This window comes from Pteropus medius, unplaced genomic scaffold (assembly GCF_902729225.1).
Source record: "Pteropus medius unplaced genomic scaffold, Ma_sr-lr_union100, whole genome shotgun sequence".
Lineage (NCBI taxonomy): Eukaryota > Metazoa > Chordata > Mammalia > Chiroptera > Pteropodidae > Pteropus > Pteropus medius.
The window spans coordinates 19682254-19703692 of NW_024350319.1; the positions used below are offsets into that span (position 1 = coordinate 19682254).

The window sequence follows — 21439 nt, forward strand, 5'->3', positions numbered from 1 at the left end:
TCTCTCTTAGTACCCCACTCAGCACCACCACCACTACCTCCCACGTTCAGTGCCCACTCCTCAGATGGATGACTTACCCTGGGTCCTTCACCCAGAGGCTTATTTCATCCTTACAGCCTTCAAAATGAGAATGGGTGCCAGTTAGACTGGATGCAGGAAGCGTAGTCTAAGATGTCAAGGTTCTGAAAAGAGTGAGGTGCCCCAAAGGAATATTACATCAGAATGCGAAGCCTACCAGGCTCAAAATTCATGTGGAATGGCCCATTTAATTTAGCAAACATCTCTGAACACTAGTGGTGTATCAGGCATCGTGTGAGGTACTAGACACTGAAAGAGAGTTACTGTCAGATTGCTAACAGTCTAAAAACTATAGAAACATATAAGCATGCCATTCAGTGTGTAAGTACCTAATGGTAGTAGCCTTCAAGAACACTATCTCAGCTACTGGAAGTTAGAGACCTGAGAATGTAAAATTTAGCCTACTTTTAAGGAATAAGTATATAAGATCAAAATATATATTTTGAAAGGAGGAGTGGAAGAAAAAAGGGTAAACAGAAGATGTAGTATCATGTCACAAAGCCCTCATTAATTGGCACGGATGGCATGTTAGGGGGCATCCTGCAGTGGATGGGACATTCCTGCACAAGACAAGAATTGTCCTATCCAGAAAGCTAATAGTGTTTCCATTGAATGACACTGGTAAGGGAACTTGTGACAGAATCTACATATACTTTTTAGCTCCCAGAACAAACCTATGGAGGTAGGTTGTCCCCATTTTTCAGATGAGAATTCTGAAGACTAGGAGGTTCAGTAATTTGTCCCATAGCCAACATGGGTGCAGCAAGGGTCAAGTCTCAGGATGATTTCTCCAGCATGTGTCTTTCACCCTTCTGCACACTGCTATGGAATATTGTGGAACCATTACAGTTGCACAGATTGTGTGGCCAAATGTTGGCTTGTATAAAAACAAATGCAAGTATAAAAGTATAAAAATAAGTAAGTATAAAAACAAATACAAAATGACTAAAAGGGAAAATAGGAAGTTATAAAAAGAGTGAATTTTTATTTATAGCTTAGATTTATTGAAAGATTATTTATGACATATCTGCTGTAAAAAAAGAATAACTCTCAACCTGTAGTAAACATTAAAGGAACAAGAAATGAAATATGATGGAAATTACTAAAGAAAGTTAAACCACCACACAGCATCCATATAACAAATGAAAGTAATGTTTCTTAGGGGGAGGATTTACATTCCTATTCTAGCTCTGCTATGATAATCCTCTAAAACTGACTTAATGACTGATAACTTTATAAACAGGTTCTCTGTGAAGCTCAAATTCCTTTTCTTTTTCTAAGGCGATATTACAGTGATTAATATATGTTTTCATGCCTTGATTTTTCCCTCTGTAAAATGAAAATGCATTCTTTCTAATCTTATTCACCAAATAAGTTAACTCTTAAGAGTTCAAAAACAAGACAACGCAAAATCTATAAGGTAAGGGAAGAAGAGCACTCATTGGTGATAAAATGGTAATCCAATAGTTTTGACTGTTTTGTAAACAGCTTCTTCTAATGCAAATAATAGTTGATTATCTGTTCACTACTAAAAAATCGTGTTCATATAAGCTTAACACTACACAGCTTTGAAAATACTGGGGGAAAGAGGAGGTTATTATCTATCAATAGGGGGTTGATTCTTTCTTGCCATGATGTACAAGAATTAGAATCAACACTTATCTCACTCATCTGACAAATATTGGTTCATTTCTGAGCAAGTAGTTGTTTTCAAGGCTGCCATACAATAAGAGCATGTATAAAAATCACTCCTTAGATTACATCAGCCCACATAATAAACACATATAAATTCATTGTAAACCAGGAGAGTGTATGTAGTGTCCTATTCCTATACAGTCATACACCCTCAAGGACAAATAGTGTAAACACCCAACAATGTGCTATAAACAACACTATTCAAAAACTCAACACACTCTATAAAATAGACCAAATCTTGAAAAGTTAACATGTTGCTTCCTGGAAAAATAAGATTGCTTTTGAGATCTCTGCTCAGTGACTCCAGGTTATCTTATTATGACCAAATCCAAAACAGTCCACAGGCAGTCTGTTACCAAATATAGAATTAGCAGTTAGAAACCAGAAACAGGAACTGGAAGATACAAAGCCCCTGGAAGCCCTAAGGGACTGCTTTGTGACTGTTACAGAGGAAAGACATTTCCTGCTTTCTGAAGTCCGAGGGGAGGGGGAGCCAAGAGAATGATTTTAGTGGCTTAAAACCACCTATAAAAACTCCTTGCAGACATAACCCAATCCCCGGGAGCAAACTGGCCAGCAGGGTCACTCTAGAGAAGAGTCACGCCAACTGAGTTTGTTGGTCAAAGTTGATCCCCACTTTGATTTTTGATACAAACTGAAGTTAACTTCTGCTTCTCTGATTCAGAGCCATTAGCATCAAGTCTATGGCAAATGGCCTTCAGGTGAAAGTACTCACAAGCAGTTCCCTGGAAGGTACAGTGGTAAATACCATAGACTCCAGAGGTGTCCATTTTGTTAATGCATCCTAAATTCTCCCTTCTATCTCCCCCTTCCATCCTCTGTGTCATACTATATGGATCTCTAGTAGGTCTTTTTCTTTCGCCAAACCTGGATTTATACATGGAGGCTCAGAAATTCTTACTTAGGTTAGTTAGCCTATTGTTTAGGACAAAGCTCAGAATACCGATGAGACAGCAGATAGCACTAATGGGTAAGGCTTAAAATAAAGACCTCATCTATGTTTTATAAGGCTTATGTGTACCCACATGCCACCATTCTACTTGGGTCTTTGGAGAACATGAAACAAAAATCATTTGATTGGTGAAAATAAGTTTAAAGAACAGGCTTTCTCATCTCCATAGGGGTACTGCCGTATGCTATCAGAGAAGAGGCCAATTTCAAAATCTCTTTTACATCTAGTAATAAAAATATGCCTTAATTAGGACTTCCTTGTTATGGTGGTTTATTCAATATGATACTTTTTATCTTCCCTAGAACTTTACTTCTTGTCATCTATCACCTTGACAATTTAATGTGCAGTGAATTCCTGGCCACAAGAATAATATATGAGTGCCTTTCACCTCACCCTCTTGGGTTTAACACAGGGCATGAATCTAAATGCTTTTCTTAGATCATCAGATGCCGCCCAATGCCAGTCAGTGAATGAGGAGCGTTTTCTTTTATCTCACTATTATGGACTGTTATGGTCATGTCGATTATTGTTTGATAATGAATCTTCTCTCTCAGATAACAAAGACTGACAGCATACTGGGTTTTCTTTTTCTTTTTTTTTTCTGTAAGAAGCAAAATGAGATTTACCATATATTTAGTCTCTGTTGTTGATTCTGGCTTGTAAATCACCAAAACCTGTTTTTTAAAGGTCCATTAAGCAGGTTTGCTATGATGTGGAGGAGACAATTTTGCATTTTCGATCAGGGACCTGGACTTGGAGGTCCTCCCCAGTCCTCTCGTCCTGTCAGGCAAACCATCCACTCTTGCCCTCACTTGGTTCCTCTCAAAGTCCTCTCTTTCACTGAGAACACTGACAACATCTGGATCCTCTCAGCCACACAGGGGCCCTGTGGTAAGGATTAGGCTAACATTGGGATGACATTTTGATTGCAAGGTTGGAAGTTTCTAGGTTATATCTAGAGTCTTCTCTTTAATATAAAGAATGCTGTTCCTTCTTCCCCATGCTACCATTTTCCTTTAGAAACTCCTGAATTTTTGTTATGTTTATTTTATATATGTATTGTTTTGGAACACCTAGCTTTAGTAAAAAAAAAAAAAAAATGCAGTATTATTGTTTTGTATCCGCTTTTTAAAATATTAAAATACTCCCAACTAGAAAGATACATACCAATTAAAAGATGTATCAAAAAATAAGATACCATTCAAAATAACAACAAGAACTATCAAGTACCTAGGAATTAAGTCAACCAAGAGTACACAAGAACTTTTAAAATGACTAGTAAATGACACGTTAGACAATTTAAATAAACAGAAAGATCCTGTGTGTCCTCGGATGGCACAGACTTGATAATACAAAGATGTCTAGTCTTCTCAAATTACTTTATGAATTAAAAGCGTTATTTATAAAATTCCAATTTGATTTTTTGAGAAACTTGATAAACTTAATTACCAAAATTTATATGAGAGTTGCTCACTTACAGTGGTGGAGGGAAATAGAATAGTGGAAGGGATAAAAGGAAAGGAGGAGGAGGAGGGAGGGCAGGAGGGAGGGATGAAGGAAGGAAGGGACTTTGCAGGAGCCGATACTATATTATGCACTGAGTAACATAGATAATGCAACGCTTCACCCTAGGGGTCCCCCTCTCCCCACCACACACACACACAAATCATCCCGACTATATAAACTAATTTCTTCAAATTTTCTTTGTAGAGTATCAGTCAGATGCTCCATCTAAATCTCATCCTTTTCCTCAGTTGTAAATTTCTAAATCCCTGTGCAAATATTTTCGTTGTATTTCAAAAGCAGGAAATTTCTTAACTCTAAATTTCACAAGTAGGAAAATTTTTAGCTCCAAGATTTATCATTCTTTTATTTCAAAAACAAAAATCTAGTTGGAGGAATGATCTCTAATTGATATAAACTCCATAAGCGAGGCCTTGTCTGTCGAGTTCGTTCCTGTATCCCCAGAACCAAGAACAGTAGCGGACACAGGTGAGTGCTCACCAGAATTCCTTCCACAGAATGAAGGGATGAGTGAGTGAAGAAGAGTGAGTGAGACATTTTGCCATGTGCTAATGTACTGTGACCATCTAATGGCCTTGGAAAGGGGACGAGACCTTTGAATCACAGAGATTCTCTGTTCATTTTGGGGTATTTTACACCATGACTTAAGAAATTGTGAGCAGTAGAAGAGAGAGACCAGGACCCTTGTATGAGGCCTAGGTGAAGGTACGCTTAGCCTAGAATTAAGAAGATTGAAGGGCACATGAGAACAGATAGCAGAAACTTGAAGAGCTATTACTAGAGATGCCCTTTCAGAAACTGGATGGTCTGGTGGAGGGAAGGCTACAAGGAGAATCCATGTGTCATGAGAACCATGTTCTTTTTTTCTTTACATATAATAAATAGCTCTAGGCAGTGGAGTTAGTGATAAAAATGACAAAACCCTGCCAAAACAAAATGAACAAATACATTTAAAATACAATGTCAGATGTAAGTGCTTTTAGAAAAAAAAGTGATATAAAGAGAGAATGTGACAGATGTCCTACTTTAAATAGGGTAGTCAAGGAAGTTCTCTCTGAAAAGGTACCATTTGAGCAAAACTGAAGGAACTGAGGGAAGGAGGTCTTGGGTACCTGGAGGAAAATCAGGAATGAGGAGAATGCCAGTGTGGCTGATAGAGAAAGAGCACAGGGGCGAGTGTCCCCTTTCAGTTTTTTCTTGCTTGGATCCACTTCGTAAGGCCTGACATCAGTACCGACCTAATCTGAGCATCACCACTAGTGCTTCGGAGCATTTGCACGCCCACAAAATGTCAAGTGTCTTAGATTTAAGTTTCCAGAATTAAGTCTGACTTGTCTTGTTAGGACAAAGAATTTAATCTTATGGTGTTTGGAACCAGGAACCTTAGGAACCAAAGCAATTAGTATTACCTCTTTTTTGACGCTTAGTTAAGCCACAGTTTGGGAGAAAATGTTAAGAGCGTATCTCATTGCTGCTACAGGACTTCAAGCTGCTAAAGGCGGGATTTGTGTCTGATTCATCTTTGTCCCACCTGCTTATCTTCGACCTAACACACACTCAAGAAATGTGTTGAGTAGATGCATTAATGTGCTTCTACATGCCTAAGAATTCATTGTCTTAATAAGAAAAATAATATGAACATGCAGTTTAAAACTGCATCATAAAATGGATGGAGGAAAGCTTTGTGTGGGGTAATTAAAGAGAAGGTAATAAAAATCAGATCTTCTCCCAAAAGTTTAAAAAGCAGCCAGTAGCATATGATTTTAATAGTATCAGAGATTAACCATGGGCCTTCTGCAGATCATCATCCTTAAAATAATTAGCACAAATCTAGAGCCAACGAAATGAGACAGGGCCTTATGTTTGAGCAATAAACTTGGGAAAAAGTCCTTTGAGAATGTACTGCAATAGTATGCTAATAAGAGATCAACAAATCCTGGTTTATACACAGTTATGTCCCTTTATATGTTGGAAAATTACAGCTAAAATTTGTGTAGAAAAAGGAATCATGCTGTTATGGCAAAGAAACATAAGAAACTGTAGAAATTGAGGCACCTCAGATGAGCAAGTCACAGTTTTTTTCAGTGAGACCAGTGGAGTATATTTTACAGAACTGAGTATTTGTTAATGTTTTGGCCATAAGTGGTTGTTTTTAATAAAATTTTAGTTGACTGCTATGGTGAAAACCAGGTTTTCTCTATCCAGATGTTTGCCCATTCATACAGATATTGTGTGGAGAAGGCTGTTGTCAGGATCCCAAAGTAAACCACATTACAAGTGGTAATTAAGTTCTATAACACTATTAGTCCTTGACCTTGTACCCATGGTTTGGATTTTATGAGCTGCCCTGAGAGTCCATGTTGTTTTGTGAGAAAGTGGTTCTTTCATCTAAACTACTGATTTTCAAATGAACTTATGAGGGCTTGCTTATGTTCATTAACTATTTTGCATTCTTTAATCTTCCAGGGACTTAAAAAAATTTATTTAAATTCAGTGCTTCTTGGGTAATGTTGATATTTTCCTATATTTGTTTATTCAAATCCATGAAGGTATAGTCCTACACTAGTTAAAACTCTTTAAAAATATAAAAATAACAGAATTTAGGGGTGATTGAACATAAATTCCCATTCAATGTAAAAATCTCAACATTTTTGACAGATTAATATCTAGCTTCTGTTAGTGTATATCTGGAATAGAGAGATGTGCTCTGTTTAACTGTAAATTAATCAGTGCATATTTATTGAATGTTAACTAGATTCCCAGCACTGTTTTAGGTATTATGGGGAATACAAAATAATTTAAGGTTTTATCCGTGCTCCAAAGGAATTTAAGAAATAGAGTGCTCACTTTGGCAGCACATATACTAAAAGAAATAGTTAGAAAGGCAAAATAACACATTCATTCATTGTATCAGTTTATTCTGTATGTTATAGGCACTATGGCTGAATCCTGACAACATCTTAGTCCTAAAGATGCTTAACCTGTTGCAAAGATAGACATTCATATATATCCTTCTAAAATATAAGACAATTGCTGTAGTGTGTGTGCACGCGCGTGTGTCTGTGTGTACATACGGTCCTATTGCAATGATCGGGTATTGCAATGCCTGCAAAGGAGGACGAACAGTTAATAAGTTTATCTGAAGAAAGCAAGTTTCTCGATGTTCTGTATAAGAAGGTTTAAATTATATACCTGGGGAGAAAAAGTGTTATAGTATGTTACAAAGAATAAGACTTTTGAGGCAAAGTAAAATTTAACAAATGTCCACTTGGTAGCTTCCAACAATTAAAGACTTTTAGCTTTTTTGATGTAACAGCATTCTAAGAATAAAGTCATAAAAGCTTTTAAATGTGCATAGTGACTTTTCATCATGTAATAGCAAACTCACAACATTAACTTTCCCAAGAAGTAAACCATGCTAACTGGCATTTTTGGGGTCAGCTATTTTATGAATTGAGTTGACATCTCCCTATTGTAGGTATACTGGTCCTTCAGAACCAGTGAGATTCTTTGCATTAGTACCTATAGCTAAGGCTATGTAACCTTAAGCTCAAATGTGTTAGTTTATGTTTTGGAAAGTTGATGTTAACTTTTAAAATGTAGATGTTTTATATTAGACTCAGAAAATGCTTAATGCATGATAAGAAAATGTAGAAATATTCCCTTCTAGATTATTTTTGTGTAAGATTATATTGATTAGTTACCTGATCTTATATTTTTAGAAATTCTGCACTGTCAGCCATAAAACTTTTGTTTGAAAAACAGGCCATCAACTACATCATCATTGTGCTTATAAGAGATTGCATATGCTCACTGGAAATACAAAACCTGCATTGATTTTTATAATTTCAGCTAGATCAAATAAATTTAAAGAAAAAAATTAAATCTTTTCCCAAAACTTCGAACAGAAAACATGGACTCTCCCACATGATTTTAAGTAAAACACATGAATGTTTCCTGAGCCTCAGTTTTATTAAATGAGCAGAATAGGCCTCATTTCCATTTCACAGATTTACTATGGGAAGAAAATGATGGCAAATTATTATTTTTAGTCTTTTTAACTGGAGATACGGACTTCAAATGCCTTGTCTTCATTTGGGGCCTTTCCAATATAGTCATAAATATGATTAGTTGCTTCTCTGGCAAACAGATTGAAAGAGGTCTAAGATCAAAGACCAAGTGCCTCAGTTCTTCTCTCCCATACCTACCCGCTTCCCTCTCCCAGAGGACTCTGCAGGAGCTGTGTAGACAGGACAAGATCAGGCAAAAGCAAATTTAATGAAAGCTAAGCTCTGGCCCCAGACCTCACTGTCAATCTACTGGTGAGCTAGGCCAGGCCTCACATAAGTCACAGGACTTCTTTGCTAAGCACTGAAGGCCTATGTGGCTTGCACCAGAAAAGAATAGAGAGACAACGGAAGAAGTCTCCTCCTCTTTCCTTGCACTTTAATCTCTGCCTGCCCAGAAGAAAAGGGGAACCTGGGCGAGGACGAGTCAGAGGGAGGAGGGGAAAGGGAAGAGGGAAGAGGGAAGGAGATTGATTATTGATTTTCCCTAAAGCCAAGAGCAGAGCTTGTCTGAGCTGTCCTCCTCAGGCCCTCCTAGTGTATGTTCCAAGACAGAAGCAGCTGCAGACTCATATCACATCAGCTTCAAAGAATAAAACTTTAACGTGATGACTCCCAAGAGAAGCTCTAAAGAGAGAATCCAATGGATTAATCCCAAGGAAGAGCTCCTGCCACTTGAACTCGGAGCCTTAACACCTTATGGGAACCAACGTTCAATACTTTTCCTTTGACATTGCCATCTCTATTAGCTTTCTTTCTCCTAGAAAGTAAAGAAGAACAAAGAGAAGAGTGTTGAGTTCTACCTAGAGATCTTCCATCTAGATGAGTCAGATAAGAGGAAAAATCCATAACTGAAATTCACCTTATGTGGTAAAAGATCTGCCTGGAATGTGTGGAACTTTTCATATCCAAATTAATGGTATTTCTAGATTCCAGAAAGCTTAATATCCAGAAAGCATATGACTGAAAAAATAAATTATCCTACCACCCAACACATCTAAATGACTAAGAATTGCCATGACTCTTGCCTTACCTGCAAACCTTCTATGATGTCACAACAACATACAGCTATTCTCTCTCGTAATTTATACCATCTGTTCCTTCACACAGATTGGGCCACAGCCTGGCAGTTGACATGATTCATTGCTGAGTACTATAGCAAATTATCCTTTGATTACTACTGTAAATTTCTAAAAGATCTTTCTTAAAAATATCCTTTTAGTACAGTTTTTTGATTATTTGGATGCTTCCAGTGTTTAGCATTCTGTATCTTTATGCTGTTTCTACATTATATGTGGATAGTCCAGAGAATTTATATTTCTCTATGGGTTCTTCCAATTTCTTTCATCTTACTCCCGCTCACAGATCTATCCATGAACTGCAGAGTGTCCAGTTGAATACAGAAGAGTTCAGAACTAAGAGTTCAGTTCCTGGGGATTGCTTCAAAAAGAGCTTTTCCTTCATTATTTCAAGAGCATAGTTATAAATACTTCAAAGTTTTCAAACAACTGAAACAGATTGTTTCTCTTATGAATCAGAACTGTATGTTCCTACTGTTTATCCATAGTGGTTAGATATCCACTGAATTTTCTCACATGGTTTTGACTTTGAAATGGATGCTTTCCACTTAAGTCTTAAGTTGTCATGGGTCAGATAATTCGCTAGTCCACTTGGCTTATGGGGGAAAAAATGCCATGAAGCAAAATGAAAACAATTTTGAATCTCATTCACTCCCACATTTTTCATTAATTTTTTTTCTAATTCCTTTTGTGTCCTGGAGCATCTTTTCTCAAAAGAAGAAGAGAAAGAAGACACAATGTAGATACAACTAAGATACAGGAAATAAAAGCATCCTCTATGGCTGGAAAGTCTTAGGCTCACTAAGGGTTAAAAAAATTAACATTCATAGTGTGTATAGTGATTGTTACTCATGAAAAAAGGTCAATATGTCTATATTTACAGTAGTAGAATTACCTTTATTAAGTGAAATACAAAATGTACACATGATCTTAATATAGATGTGATGGTCTCTTTTTTACTTAGGAAAAAAGAGATAGTGCCTTCCAAATCTGGCACTCTTTGTGTATCTTAAGTGATTCAGCCCTTAGCTTCAGCTTTAGGAATCTCTAGACTGACATCACTTAGCAATTTGGATGATGTGTGAAATGAAATATTTCATCTCAGAGGAAAGGATCTAGAAGCCAAATATTTCCAGATGTTCACTGGCATCCGATTTTATAAATGTGTGTACTTGCTATTTTGTGGTTTGTTTTCCTTTGGGGAGGGCGGGCACAGTATTTATCTCATATTTACTGCATACCTACTCCGTGCCAGGTAGTGTCAACAAAGATGGTGCCTACCTTTAAGGAGCTTGCTGATCTAGGAGGTAAAATGATAAGTAAATAGACAATTACACTATGTTTTCTCAGGGAGAATCAGGACTTAAAAAACTGCTCCAGTTCTGTTTCACTGTATATTCTTTTTCTGTATAGTAATGACTCAGAAAATTATGCTCTAAGTTTTTCAATGTTCAATTCTTCTACCAGACTAATGGCACTTAATGTTCCTCAAGCATAAAAATTTTCTGATGTTACTTAATTCGAGAAGATTTGCTTGATGTCTGGTTTTTAATCATATATAGATGAACCCTATAGCAGGGGTCCCCAAACCCCAGACCATGGACCAGTGCCAGTCTATGGCCCATTAGGAACAGGGCCTTACAGCAGATGGTGAGTGGCAGGTGAGCTAGCGAAGCTTCATCTGTATCTGCAGCCACTCCCCAGCACTAGCATCACCGTCTTAGCTCCACCCAGATCATCAGGCATTAGATTCTCATCGGAGCACTGGTCCCTGGTGACAAAAAGGTTGGAGACCACTGCCCTATAGCAAATGTACTATTGTTATACCTTACCACTGAGAGAATTCATAACTTCAAAAATTCAAGCTTTAATCAGTTCATCTTTCCAATCTCTCATTCTAAGGACATCAACTCCATGCCTCTGAGATGCTAGGGTATGATTTCTTTCTTCTCTTTTTCCTGTTGCTATTAGGGAAATGACCAACCAATTAAAAAAGACTTTTTACTCAGCTTGGGCTTATTAATAAAACACTTTCAAATTTGGCAGTTTGCTTTAGACTGTTTTTTTTTCTCTCTCTCTCTCTCTTTACCATCTGGGTCTAAACTTCCCCCACACAGAAGGTGTTAATTCCTGTCCATCACATAAATTTTAAACATCAATAGAAAGAAAGAAGATAATAGGTGCACAGCAGGCAGGAAATGATGCCACACCCTTGCAGTTGTGCTTTTCCATTTCCCCTGGAGACAAGGACCTGGTTTGTGCTGAAGAGAGTGATGCAGTGTTCGTGATGCTCGTGGGTGTCTGTTTTCATGCTTCAGTGGTGATTGCCCCTAAACACGCAAGTATTCGACTTGGAGAATAGCAAGACTTATGAATAAAGACATTTACTGAAAATGAAAGCATTTAGATGTTCACCCCGTTGGAACCATCTCCTCTGCCTTTTCAGTTCCATTTCTTTCTCAGATATTTTCAGTACATAGCCTTGAAACAAAATCTGCATCTTCAGAGTTAATCCTGTCACTGATAAGAGTAAATCTCATGTCTCTTGAGAGTAGATGCTTTCTTTGTCTTCCGGCGCCTTGCTTCTGGGAGAACATGGTTGATTAAGTTTATACACTAACTGATATCTTAGTGACGTGAACGTTAATTCCCTTCCCTTGCATCTTCATCTCTTTTCCTAGGAGAAGTGGATCTACCTCAGAAAGGAAGAGCGACAGCACCTTTTTATTCTTTCCCCTTGCTCTTCCCAAATGCAACCTTTTGTTCCTGTCTCTGGAAATCACAAGGTTCTGGCCTCACACTCCCCCAGTGACCTATCCAAGCCCAGGAGCTTCAAGGCCCAAATGAAGTTGCTCCTACTCCATGAAGCCTTCACTGCTCACTCCAGGCCCAAGCTCTTATTGTACTTACCAGACCGTTCACTTGTTGTAAATTCTGCCTTGTTTTCACTCCTGTTTGACTTTCAATATGGCTATTCATGTCTCTCCAACAAAATTATAAGTGCTTTTAGAACTGAGAACTTTGGTTATGCCTCCTTGACTTTCCTGTGATGCTTAGCATATAGTAGATAGTCAATAAGTTTTAGTTGATAAAGTTTGATCTGTCCTTAGTATTGATGAGCAAACCCTGGGGAGTAGGTCTTTAAAATCTGTTTCTTGCTAGGCCATTTTTAGCTCAGCAGAAATAACTTATTCAGTTTTATCAGACTGGAGGCATATCTGGATGATCAGCTTCAGGTTGGTACCCTTTGGAACCACCTGTATTTGAATCTGTGGAGTAGGGGGAGGGTAACGGATAAAATTAATCACCTTTACATTGGCCCACCTGCCTTTCTGTGGTTCTACTTCACTTTTTCTTTTTTAATCAAACTTACCATAATCAAGTGAAAGCACTGTCTAAAGAATAAGCCACAATCTAAAGAATACCCTCGGATTACAAGTTAATTTATTGGAATGAAACCAGCTGTTTTATCATACACAGCAAATTTTCTCACTTCTTTCAATGATAATATAGTCATAACTTATGATTTAAAGTCTAAACTGGAGAAATCATTTTGGGCTTATAGTTCATAGAAAAAGAGTAATGGATTTAATTGTTGAGGTTGTAGGAAAATAATGCTATTAGTGGGAGATGTATACAACCCTCCCTCCTCCCCTTTTTTTTTGGTGGTGAGGGCAATTTGGCATTACAGGTTTACCTTGTTTGGCACTACCCAAGGAATGACGATTCTTCATAGTGTTAGTCTTGAGAGTAATTTTTATAATAAAATACATGCAACCCACACTCTGCTGGAAAAGATAGGAAAAGATAGTAAAGCAAGTGTTACACTTCAAAATACTCCCTCTGTTCAATGGATGTAGCCATGATAGATAAAATATAAAAAGAGATAAAAATGTATGCATGGCCTCAAAAACAAGATAGAAATTTCTGTGAAGCACGAATGGAATACTGAGTGAGGCTAAGCAACTTCTGGGCTTTCATCCAAAAGTAGGCAGTAGCAGCCAGGAGCTCAGCTCCTGCCAGTAAAAGGAACTAAGAATGCACCACGCAAGATAAGAGACTAGAGCTTGGTCAGTGTTTGAAGCCAAAAGCCCCCATTCCCAAAAGGAAGCTGAAAAGAATGGCGATTGACTGGATGCTGGATCTGGTGCCTGAGAGGAAACCGTGCATCTGGAGTGCCTCCCAACCAGGAACTGAGTCAGCCTGCCCACTGTCTCCCTGATTTGATTGGTGAGATCCTGACATCACAGTGGAACATCAAAATACTGTGATAAAACCTAGCGGTGGACTGGGGGCTGGGGATTGGGTGCAGGAAACCACAGAAGAGCAGGCAGGTGATGGTGGAAAACAATCTCCTTCTCAGAAGAAGCCTAACATCCAGACACATGAAGAAAACTGTGCTAGGAAAGGCTCTCAACAAAACTAACAGTTGAAACATCGATTCACTTAAGGTAAAACTAAGTTTTGAGACAAACAACGAAGTTTAAGTATATTTAGAATGGTCAAAGAGATAAAGACAAAAAAGGAGGTAGATATGACAAGAGAAAATGGGTATAAAAATTTAGAAGCCATGGAAATAAAAAAGTCACTGAATTTAAAAATATCAACATGGTCGAGTAACTAGACTGCACTCAGTGGCAGAAAGTAATGTATTAGGTAAGAGCTCTGAGTTTACCCAGAGGTCAGCACACACACACCAGTGAAAAATCAAAGGCTCTAACATACATTTAATAGTAATTGCAGAAAAATTGGAAGGAATGATAGAGCAGCTTTTAAAATAATGTTTAAAGAGATTTTTCTAACATTTTGTAGAATTGTATACTTATTACAGATGTTGAGCAGGATTAATCCACATACATTCAAAATTAAAGTGAAACTTAGATGATCTTGGATGAAAGGTAAATACTAAACACTACCATGAAGATAGATTGCTTACTAAAGAAGAAAGTCAAGCTGACAGTAGGCTTCTCATCAGCAAAAATATAATCCAGAAGAAAATAGAATGATATTTTAAAGTGCTGAAGGGAAACTACTATCAACAGAGAATTTTATAATTTACTAAACTGTTATTCAAGAATGAATGCAATATAGACATGTTCAGACATAGAGGTATATGAGCTTCCTATCCATAGAACCTTATTAAAATAATTGAGATATACTTCAACCAAAAGGAAAATTAACCCAGGGAGAAGATATAGGATCTAAGAAAACCAGTGAGCACATGATGATTTAATAAGTCTATAAATAATCACAATCAACTATAGATTGTTAAAAAAAAAAATGTTTCAAAAGGAAGCTGAAACAAACTCTGGGAACAACAAAATGGAGTAGTTCAGTAGGTAGTCAAAACATGCTCAGAAGGGGGAATGGTTACTGAAAATCTTTAAATGCGTATATTTTAAGAAATTATAGATACCCTCTATAATCTCTATTAAAGAAATACAGTTCGCATTATAGAAATAGTTTACACCTTTCTAACCAGCTGAGGTGGGATGAGAAATAGAAAATATGGAAAACGTCATCAGTGCAATAGAAGTGATGAAAAAGGAAGGAAAGGTATTTATAAAAATAAACACATAAACTCAAATATTAGTAGATATTTAAATATGAGTGAGCAAAATAACGTAATAGATTAAATTCACTTGTGAAAAGAAAGAAGTGATTCATTTTCCTTTTTTTAAATCCATACAACAGCTAAAAAAATTAATGATACGAAAAAACAGAAACCTGGTGGAAAAGTGTTAGTATTGTAGAGCATTTAGCCCTTCCATCTTCAAGAATGCACTCTGTATCAAAACAAGATCTATATTTGAGTTTTAAAACATGCATAAATTCTTGTAACCACCACAGGATATAGAAAAATCTTAACACCCCAAGGAATTCCCTGGTGCAGACCCTTGGCAGTGAACCTCTGTCGAGTGCTTAGTTGTCACTCTATGTGCTGTTTTACAGATTGCTGTGTAAAATCGGGCAGCATGTAATTTTTTGAGACTGGCACTGGTTTTAATAGAAAAATTGCCTAAATGCACATCATCATGGGAATATGATTAATAAATTACAGCACAGCCTCACTCTGTAATTCTGTGGTCCTTAGAATGAAGTAGATGCCTGTGTGCTAATGTGTTAAGGTCTCTAAGACATATTCTGAAAGTGAGCAGCTCAAGGTGCAGGAATAATACATATAGTAAGGAAGGTCTCCTGTGTTTATATGTCATAAATATGTAACTGCACAGACTTAGATCTGGAAGAGCATACACCAGACTCATCAGGGCTTATTAAGGAACTACACGGAAATAGGGAAAGGTTAAGGGAGGACTCTACCTTCTGTGTTAAAAATAAGTGTGTTTTAAAAAAAAACATTTATGATAGGAAAAATAAAATTTGGGGACATAACAATAAATGTCCAACATCTATGTGAAGAAAGCTATAAAACACTCCTGAAAGACACAAAATTAGATGTGAACAAGTGGAAACACACCATGGAGAGGAAGAATCAACACCATAAAGATGTCAGTTCTTCAAAAAATTAATTTATAAATATAGTGTAATCCCAATAAAAATACCACCAAGATTTTTTTCTAGCGAAGTTGATTATAAAGTTCATTGTGAAAAGCAAGCCCAAATTTGAGCACCACACTAATTACTGATTTAGTTGTCTTTGTCCTATGCTTGACTTTGAAGGGCTTATCTTTCTTGGGATCTCTAACATAATAGCTAACCTATAGTAGATCCTCCAAAATGGTTGACTTTCCCTGAGTACACCCTCAAAACTACTCAGCACTTATGTTCTACATGTCCTACACCACCTGCGTTTGTGTCATTTATACCTTTGGCATGTAATAGATAAGCTGGCCCTTATTTATGTTACTCTATCTTTGTTATATCAAGCACTGTTTCTGAACCTAAGTGGTTTTGTTTTGTTGTTTTGTTTTAACCTCAGCCCTCTGGTGTCTCATTCATGCAAATATGAAACTTTTTCAACTTGGGTTCTGCTTTTCACTGTAGTACTTTTCTGGAAACTGCCTGAATTAAGTAAATCTTATGTTTACATGTAATAATGGATGTTATGATTCTAACAAAGGACTGAGAATCAAATAATCATCATCAAAGATAGATCATACAAAGATCATGAACATTAATGATTTAAAGCAGTGAAAATTAGTTTTATACGTCCCTAATTTGCATTAACCATGCAAGATAATTGAATATGTGATAAAGTATGCACATACTCCACTTAAAAATGCATCGATTTGATGTTATAAATTTGGCAATGACATCTTTAAAAATTTCTTTTCCTAGTTCTGAACAGTATTTCAAGGTATGATTTCGATGGGTTGAAGGAAGCTTGAATTTTCACACTGTTTCTCTTAAAAACATCTCCTTAGAAAGCAAAAGCAGGAAATTCAGTTTAGTTCATTGACCCCTGAATTAAGGAAGCTGAGTTCCTTTTTTTTTTTTTCCTCAGAAACACTTTGTGCTATCTCAGAATAATTTGCAAACGAGAATTCATGAACTCAAATTTTAGTGAGCCCATTTCTCCAATCCTGGCAACCCTAGAGTTTCTTTTGCAGAAATATCACCTAGATATTCTCACAATCATGGAACGAATTTACATGTATTTTTTTATTTCTCCAGCAACTTTGGTTGTAAAGACTAGAGAAGCATTTTATATACTTCTGTCACCTAAATGTCAGCTGCTCCTTCAGATCTAGGAGATATTGGGTCAAATTCCAGGCCATGACCCTCTTGAAGTTCTAGCAGACTCAGGCATTCTCGTGATCCCAGTTCCTGTCTCCATGGAAACAGTTTAGCTATAGATTTTTACCATCCTGGGCAAACTTTCCCTGTCTGTACAGTTTGATCTAAGGATGAAATTTAGTCCCTTTTTGCTGTGATTTTTACAAAATTCATTCATAAGATGTGTGTGTATGTTTAGCAGATTTTACCAAAGGTTTGGGGAAGATCGAAAGGCATTTACATCTCAAAATAGAAATAATGAGTATATACTCCAGCCTCCCACCACATTGCTTGACCTATTTCCTTCAATCCTTTCCCCTCTCTGCTCTGCTGACTCACCTGCTCCTCCTTCCAGGCCTATTCCTTCCAATATAGACGTAGTCTAGCCATCCTTGTTGCCTTGGCTTCGTGTGACCTTTGCTCGCAGTGACTCACCTTCTGTATCCCTTTCCTCATTCCCAAACGAACTTAGATATTTTCCTTAACATAGATGATTTCATTCAAGAATTATCCTCATATTCACTTTTAGGATAGTAACTTTCCCACCTTCCTATATTTTGGGTCAGATTCTCTTGTTCATTTTGCTTTCAAAATTTATTCTCTCCTTCTTCCCAGTTTCTTTTCCCTCCTCTCCCTCCCCCTCCATGAACAAACCATGCAGCTCTTGTCTCAAGCCTTTTTTCCTCCAAAGGCAGTCTCAGGGTTTCCCTAGAAGAAAATGGTAGAATTCCTTCTCATTGTGACGTGTGTGTGTACGAGCTGGTGATGGTCTCAGCCTCAGTGTTCTATAGAATGGGGTGGGTGCGGGGGTTTTCTCTCTGCTCCTTCCCCAAGCACTCTCCCTTGGTCCTGCAATAGCAGCTTGGAACCCTACAATTATTTCTTCGAAAGTGGTTTTGCAGCCTTTCTTTAAGGCTTGATTTATACTCTCATGTTTAAATTACTGGGTAAAGGTAAAAAAAAAGTGAGGTATAGTAAGTGAGGTACTTGTCATCACCTATATGTCCCGTGACTTCAAGTGAAATAATGTATAGGAAACCAATTTTACCATAGGCTAATTGCTATAAGTAAGAGTTAAGTTCCTACAGCATCTCGTCAACATTATAATGAGATGTCATTGAATGAAACACAATGAGTGAAACACAATTGAGTGAAATGGCATTGCTGAGGACCTGCTTTGTAGGTGTAATTAGGCAAACCTCAAAAGAGCAGAACAAAAACTTTTAAGATCTTAACAAGCTGCTGTTATTTATAAAGATTCCACAAAAAACACCTTTCCTTTTTTTTTTTTTTTTTTTTTAGGATTCTGTCTGCCTTATTTTTTTTTTTTTTTTTTGTCTTCTTTCACTTTATTACTATACCTTTGAAAATACTGATCCTTCTCCCAGTTCTGAAACTTGTGTTCAGAAATACTGTTTCCATTACACGTGGAGGATAACTAACTTCCTCCCTCTCCTGCGGCTATTTTACTGTTTAAATCTTCACACTCTTTATCCTTGAACTCCATAACCCACCCGATTCCTTTTCATAATTCTAGATCAGACAACTTGCCAGCACATTCCTTGGGAATTCTACTCTGAGTTGCATCTCTCTGGAAGCTCCTTACTATGTTCTCTCAGCAGCATGAGCAGCTATTGTTCTTCATGACTAAATTCTAGTATTTTTCCTACTCTGTGCTCAGTTCTGAGTAGTTTACAGCTTCTGGAAAATAGATCACTGTCTTTACCCTCCTGGGATTTAACTGGGCACATTTTAAAAAATATATCTTCATGAAGATTGAAAGAGAAACTGTGACATCAGAAGGCTGAAAGTAAAAGAAACTCTTGGAGATCGGCTGTGTTTTACCCTCCTACGCTGGGCCATTCTCTGTAAAGGCATCCCAGCAGAAACTTGGTGAACCGAGGAGACTGTGTGGAGTGATGGAAGAATACCAGGCTGTAGACAAGATAGGTGTAAATTCTTGCTCTATCATTTTCTGGCTATGTGGACTTGGGCAAGTAACTTACCTAAATTCTCTGAACTTTGGTTGATTTCTTCTTCTATAGAATGGGGAGAATATGACCTGCCTCCCTAGCATGGCAGGCTGTAGCCGATCAGGCACCTTGGTGCAGAATATAAAAAGGCATCCCCACTGTGTGGCCATAGCCCTAGGGCATACAGTTGAGAGAATAGAACCAAGCAGGATTACAACCCATACTTGCCTGTTAGCTGGGCACCCTGGTACAGTGCATAACCTGAACCTGTCCAGCCAAGCTCCAGAGGTCTGTCGACTTCCGCCATTAGGAGCTAGCCTGTGGAAAGGCTGGGAGCGGGGACAGTAATGATCCTGCCTGGTTGCTTGGCAGATTTAGCACCTTTAAAAGGTGCCTGACTTTTTACCTTCTCAGTGATCTTGCTTTCACACCATTCTTCTGTATTTTCAACATGCCACTAACAATGTCGTATTAGCATATTAGCTCAGAGGTGTCACTCTTGGGGAAGGTGCTCAGGGAAGCACTTCTTTCCCTGCTGGTCTCCAGCCCCGACCTTCTGCCTATTTCTCAGATTGTGGAAGCATTTAATGAGACCCCAAATGGGAAAACATCCAGAACATGACACAAACACTGAACTTCTTACTTGTTTCTCTTTTATATTCCTTCAAGATAGTCTGGCATTTGTCTAGGCTTTCTCCTCCTCTTTTCTGTTCCTGGGGTTTCCATGATAGAATGCTTGACTCCCAAGATATATGAAGAATACTCCATGGAAACATGAGAAAAAAATTAAAACTTTTATTTATATTTATCTTAACGGGATAGGAATTAAGCTCTTCTAATATTTGTCATAAGAATTGACAGTCCTTTCTGAATATAATTATGAATAAACATACATATACTGAGTGGGCATGACTCAACATTTTTTCTCTGATACAGGTAAGTGATAAAAATATTTGAAGACCACTGCTCAATTTTCACACCTCTGTAGCCACTGAACCCTCTGAATGAAATCACATTTGTTATTCTTCTCTGCCTTCTTTTGATTTACATAATAAGTAATTGCCCCCTGCTTTATCTTCCAGGACAGAGCTTTTCTAAATCTTGTGGCGAAACTTCCCCCTCTTCTCTTAACCTAATTTTTTCATTGTTTTCTGCTATGGGAAGAAGTGAACTTTTCTCCTAAAACAATAATACTTTGTATAACGTGATTTGTAATTTAGGAGAGTCAGATTGGGACCTTTTTGGGTTAATCCTAGAAATTCAATAAAATAACATAAGAATGTGGCTCTGGGTCCAGGAGGCCTGGGCTAGATAACGTTAGCAAGTTACTTAACCTTTCTGTGTTTTGGTCTTCTCATCCGTGAAATGGGAATAATAAGAGTACCTGCCTCATCGAGTTAAGGTGACAATTAAAAGAATTAATACCCATGACACTTTTAGAATAAAAGTCAGTTGTATATTAAACACAACAGAAGTTTGCTGATGTCATCACCATAATCACTATCCTTATCGTCATCCCTAGGAGAGGTACAGTCCACCCCCAGATCTATGCAACTCTGAACTGGAAGTACCAGTTCTGGAATTATTCACTTTCTCAGCAAATATATACTGGTGATCTCATATGTATCAGGCCCTCTACTAAGCGTTGGTTGTCCACACCATTGTCAAACTTTATATTTCTGTCTGGGCCCTAGCAGTCCACTTTGCAATAAACTCAGTTTCTACTTCTCTAATCAAAATAAAGGACTTTGGTGTTACAAAATAACTAAACGTTTTGCTGTTGCAGAATCACTAAACACTGTGAATTTCCAGCCATTTGATATTTTAAGGTACAAGTAGACTTTCTCTACATTATTCATTCCATATGTTATTGCTGTCAATTCCTTGGTTATTATTCCTCCTCTGAACTGTTTGCTTATTGTTCAAAGAATTCCACTTACATGTACTTCTTTCTGGGGATGATTCCTCCAATTGATTCAAGGTGTATTCTGCCTCGTACTACCTAATCTTCAAAAAGGATACATTCTCTCTTACCCAAATTGCAATCTTATGAGACTTCTGGACATTTTTACAGCTTAATATTCTTAGCAAACTGAAGGGTTGGTAGAGGGATAGAAGTTTTCAATGTAATATTTTGTATGAAAAACCAGCCAATTTAATATATAATTATTTTACTATTGAACAGTACTATATTCTTTCGCCTCTTTCTGAAGAATTTTTTTTTTTGTAAAAGCTTAATAAATTTCTTTCATATTAAAGCTGCTCACATTCATCTATGCATGTAGTCCAGGATATGGGTAAAAAGAAAGGGGA

General features: G+C 37.4%; 1 protein-coding gene across 1 annotated transcript in view; it reads left to right on the plus strand.

Moving 5' to 3' along the window:
• LRRC8C (leucine rich repeat containing 8 VRAC subunit C) overlaps positions 1 to 21439 on the plus strand; it is a 67863-nt gene that overhangs the window by 39452 nt on the left and 6972 nt on the right. The gene's annotated exons all lie outside the window — the stretch shown is intronic.